This window comes from Symphalangus syndactylus, chromosome 13, assembly GCF_028878055.3.
Source record: "Symphalangus syndactylus isolate Jambi chromosome 13, NHGRI_mSymSyn1-v2.1_pri, whole genome shotgun sequence".
Lineage (NCBI taxonomy): Eukaryota > Metazoa > Chordata > Mammalia > Primates > Hylobatidae > Symphalangus > Symphalangus syndactylus.
Genome location: NC_072435.2, coordinates 74,860,401 through 74,866,316, shown reverse-complemented (window position 1 = coordinate 74,866,316; position 5,916 = coordinate 74,860,401).

The window sequence follows — 5,916 nt, the reverse complement described above, 5'->3', positions numbered from 1 at the left end:
CCAGCCTGGGCGACAGAGCAAGACTCCGTCTCAAAAAAAAAAAAAAAAAAAAAAAAAAGAACAAAGCTGGAGGCTTCACGCTACCTGACCTCAAACTATACTACAAGGCTACAGTAACTAAAACAGCATGATACTGGTACCGAAACAGATATACAGACCAATGGAACAGAACAGAGGCCTCAGAAATAACACCACACGTCTACAACCATCTGATTTTTGACAAACCTGACAAAAACAAGCAATGAGGAAATGATTCCCTATTTAATAAATGGTGTTGGGAAAACTGGCCAGCCATATGCAGAAAACTGAAACTGGACCCCTTCCTTACACCTTTTATGTTAAGACTTAAACGTAAGACCTAAAACCATAAAAACCCTAGAAGAAAATCTAGGCAATACCATTGAGGACATAGGCATGGGCAAAGATTTCATGACTAAAATACCAAAAGCAATAGCAACAAAAGCCAAAATAGAAAAATGGGATCTAATTAAACTAAAGAGCTTCTGCACAGCAAAAGAAACTATCATCAGAGTGAACAGGCAACCTACAGAATGGGAGAAAATTTTTGCAATCTATCCATCTGACAAAGGGCTAATATCCAGAATCTACAAGGAACTTAAATTTACAAGAAAAAAACAAATGACCCCATCAAAAAGTGGGCAAAGGATATGAACAGACACTTCTCAAAAGAAGACATTTATGTGGCCAACAAACATAGGAAAAAAAGCTTATCATCACTGGTCATTAGAGAAATGCAAATCAAAACCACAATGAGATACCAGACACCATCTCACACCAGTTAGAATGGCAATCATTAAAAAGTCAGGAAACAATAGATGCTGGAGAGATATGGAGAAATAGGAATGCTTTTACACAGTTGGTGGGAGTGTAAATTACCTCAACCATTGTGGAAGACAGTGTGGCAATTCCTCAAGGATCTAGGACCAGAAATACCATTTGACCCAGCAATCCCATTACTGGGTATATACCCAAAGGATTATAAATCATTCTACTATAAAGATACATGCACATGTATGTTTTTTGCAGCACTATTCACAATAGTTAAGTCTTGGAACCAAGCCAAATGCCCATCAATGATAGACTGGATAAAGAAAATGTGGCACAGGTACCCCATGGAATACTATGCAGCCATAAAATAAGATGCGTTCATGTCCTTTGCAGGGACATGGATGAAGCTGGAAACCATCATTCTCAGCAAACTAACATAGGAACAGAAAACCAAACACCGCATGTTCTCATTCATAAGTGGGAATTGAACAATGAGAACACATGGACACAGGGAGGGGAACATCACACACCAGGGCCTGTCAGGAGGTGGTGGGCTAGAGGAGGGATAGCATTAGGAGAAATACCTAATTCAGATGACCGGTTGATGGGTGCAGCAAACCACATGTATACCTATGTAACATACCTGCACATTCTGCATATGTATCCTAGAACTTAAAGTATTAAAAAGAAAAAAAGAAAGATGCAGGAGTAGTGATTCCCACCTCATCCCCGTTTGACTCTCTCATTTGGCCTGTGCAGAAGACAGATGGATCTTGGAGAATGAGAGTGGATTACTGTAAGATTAACCAAGTGTTGACTGCAATTGCAGCTGCTCTACCAGAGGTGTTTTTATTGCTTGAGCAAATTAACACACCTCCTGGTACCTGGTATGCAGCCATTGACTTGGCAAATGCCTTTTTCTCCATTCCTATCCATAAGGCCCACCAGAAGCAATTTACCTTTGGCTGGCAAGGTCAGCAATATACCTTCACTGTTGTACCTCAACGGTTATATCAACTCTGGCTTTGTTTCATAATCTTATTCTGAGAGATTTTGATCGCTTTTGCTTCATTACATTGATGACATTATGCTGATTGGATTCAGAGAGCAAGAAGTAGCAAACACACTGGACTTATTGGTAAGACATTTGCATGCTAGAGGATGGGAAATAAATCCAACTAAAATTCAGGGAACTTCTACCTCAATAAAATTTTTAGGGGTCCAGTGGTGTGGGGCCTGTCGAGATATTCTTTTTAAGGTGAAGGATAAGTTGCTGTACTTGGCCCCTCCCAAAACCCAGAAAGAGGCACAATGCCTAATGGTCCTATTTGGATTTTGTAGGCAACACATTCTTAATTTGGGTGGGTTACTCTGGACTATTTATTGAGTGACCCAAAAGGCTGCCAGTTTTGAGTGCGGTCTAGAACAGGAGAAGGCTCTCCAACAGGTCCATGCTGCTGTGCAAGCTTCTCTGCCACTTGGGCCATATGACCCAGCAGATTCAATGGTGCTTGAGGTGTCATTGGCAGATAGGGATGCTGTCTGGAGCCTTTGGCAGGCTCCCACAGGTGAATCACAGTGGAGGCCTCTAGGATTTTGGAACAAGGCCCTGCCATCTTCCGCAGATAACTACTCTCCTTTTGAGAGACAGCTCTTGGCCTATTACCAAACTTTGGTGGAAACTGAACATTTGACTATGGGTCATCAAATCACCATGCAACCTGAACTGCCTATCATGAACTGGATGCTTTCTCAACCATCTAGCCATAAAGTGGGTCATGCTTAGCAGCATTCCGTCATCAAATAGAAGTGGTATATAGGTGATTGAGCACAAGTAAATTACATGAGTAAGTAGCTCAAATGCTCATGGTCTCCACTCCTCCCACCCTGCCTTCTCTTCCCCCAGCCTGCACTGATGGCCTTATAGGGAAGTTCCCAATGATTCAGTTGACAGAGGAAGAGAAGATTGGGGCCTGGTTCACAGATGGTTCTGCACATTACACAGGCACCACCTGAAAGTGGACAGTTGCAGCATTACAGCCCCTTTCTAGGACAACCCTGAAAGACAGCAGTGAAGAGAAATCTTCCCAGTGGGCAGAACTTTGAGCAGCGCACTGGGTTGTACACTTTGCATGGAAGGAGAAATGGCCAGCTGTGAGATTATATACTGATTCATAAGCTGTAGCCAATGGTTTGGCTGGATGGCCAGGGTCTTGGAAGAAGCATGACTGGAAAATTGGTTACAAAGAAATTTGGGGAAGAGGTATGTGGATGGACCTCTCTGAGTGGTCAAAAACTGTGAAGATATTTTTATCCCATGTGAATGCTCACCAACAGGTGATCTTGGTGGAGGAAGATTTTAATAATCAAGTGGATAGGATGACCCGTTCTGTGGACACCACTCAGCCTCTTTCTCAGCCACCCCTGTGATCACCCATGAACAAAGTGGCCATGTTGGCAGGGATGGAGGTTATGCATGGGCTCAGTAAGATGGACCTCCACTCACCAAGGCTGACTTGGCTGTGGCCACTGCTGAGTACCCATTTGCCAGCAGCAGAGACCAACACTGAGCCCTCGATATGACACTGTTCCTTGGGGTGATCAGTCAGCTACCTGGTGGCAAGTTGATTATATTGGACCTCTTCCATCATGGAAAGGGCAGAGGTTTGTCCTCACTGGAATAGACACTTACTCTGGATATGAGTTTGCCTATCCTGCATTCAATACTTCTGCCAAGACTACCATCCATGTACTCACAGAATGCCTTATCCACTGTTATGGTATTCCACAGAGCATTGCCTCTGACCAAGGCACTCACTTTATAGTTAAATAAGTGTGGCAGTGAGCTCTTGCTCATGGAATTCACTGGTCTTACCATATTTCCCATCATCTTGAAGCAGCTGGATTGATAGAACGGTGGAATGGGCTTTTGAAGTCACCATTACAAAACTCCAACTAGGTGACAATACTTTGCAGGGCTGAGACAAAGCTCTCCAGAAGGCTGTGTATGCTCTGAATCAGCATCCAATATATGGTACTGTTTCTCCCATAGCCAGGATTCAAGGATCCAGTAATCAAGGGGTGGAAGTGGCACCACTCACCATCACCCCTAGTGATCCACTAGCAAATTTTTTGCTTCCTGTTCCCACGACATTCACATTGCTGGCCTAGAGGTCTTAGTTCTAGAGGGAGGAATGCTGCCACCAGGAGACACGACAACAATTCCATTAAACTGGAAGTTAAGATTGCCACCTGGACACTTTGGGCTCCTCCTACCTTTACCTCAACAGGCTAAGAAGGGAGTTACAGTGTTGACTGGGGTGATTGATCCGGACTATCAAGATGAAATCAGTCTACTGCTCCACAACGGAGGTAAGAAAGAGTATGCATGGAATACAAGAGATGTGGGAGGATCACTTGAGCCCAGGAGTTTAATTCCAGTCTGGGCAACATAGTGAGACCCTGTTGCTAAACTAAAAATAAAAATAAGTATTGTTCAGAATTTGTGGAGGGGTGAAATTAAAGACTTTCAAAACTTAAAAAAAAAAAAGATCCATTAGGGTGTCTCTTAGTATTGCTGTGCTCTGTGATTAAGGTCAATGGAAAACTACAACAGCCCAATCTAAGCAGGACTACACATGGCCAGATGCTTCAGGAATGAAGGTTTGGGTCACTCCACCAAAAAAACCCAAAAAAACAAAAACAAAACAAAACAAACAAAAAAATACCATGACCTGCTGAGGTGCTTGCTGAAGGCAAAGGGCGTACAGAATGGGTAGTAGAAGGTAATCATCAATACCAGCTACGACCACGTGACCAGATGCAGAAACAGAGACTGTAATTGTCATGAATATTTTCTCCTTCTTTTGTTAAAAACATGTTTGTGCATGTATACACGTGTACTAGGAAAATACCTTCATTTTATTTCCTTTCTTTGTTATCATGTGACATAAGATTTATTGACTTCACATCAGCATTAAGTATTGTTAACTTTATGTAATAGTATTTGGGTTGGGGATTGGTGTGTTTCCGGTAGTACGAAGGATAGTTATTGTTTTTTGTTTTTTTTTTTGGGACATATTTTTGGAATGTAGTCAGCTGGTGATGAGTAGTATATCAAAAATAACTTTAATATAAGGTAAGAAAAAATGAAAAGTTCATTTAAGTACTAGTATGTACAGGATTGCATCTGAGTAAATTTCTCTTTGCTTCTCGATAGATATATCTTATTTTTACCATGTTCCTTTTACATTTCCAAACATAGTGATCTATAAAAAAACTAAATAAAAGTGAAAAAATGTACCCATTACATAGGTTCCCAAAAAAATCACTACGCCCAAAAAAAAAGAGTAGAGATCTGTATAAACAGTAAATCAGAAGTCAGTAAAAACAACAACTGAATTCCTAAAGAGAATTAAGACAAAGAAATATGGCAGAGAAATTTAGAAACCAAATAAGAGAAATTAAATTCTCTGGCAGTTTTGGACTCTAGATTTTTCTAAAGCAGGTTAAGTGTATTACACAATAGAGAAGGTGGTTATAGAGAGGGTGGATTTTTAAGTTGCATGAAAGACAGAAGTATGTATTTGATATTGATATATGTGATTGACTGTCTGATTGGCTACCAAATGCCCATTTCCAATGCCCCTTCCCTTGTCCATTGCCTATTGCAGAGACTGTAAAAGTCAGATACTGGTTTAACCTTCATCCTCTGCAGCAAGTAATGCTCATGAACTTAGCCTAGCCAATGAGACATAAGAGGAATTCTTCTGGGAGGCTTCTAAATAAAGAATGTTAGCCCCTGATAAAAGGAGAGAGGCACTAAAGGAGAATGCTCTCTGTCTCACTACCCTGGCCCACCTTTACCTCTTGCCTTTGCTGTGTGATGACTTGACATCGAGTTCTGATAGCCATCTTGGATCATTAGCCACAAGCCCAAGAACAAAAAACCAGCCCGCTGAGGATGGTGAAAAGGAAAAATGTAGAGCCTGGGTATTAAAACATCTTTACGGCATTAAACCAATCCTGGGACTTTCTACCTTTGGACTTCATGTTATGTAATATGTGACATCTTTAAGTATTAAGCCTCTGTTAGCTTGCGTTTTGTTACTTGCAGCCAGAGCATTT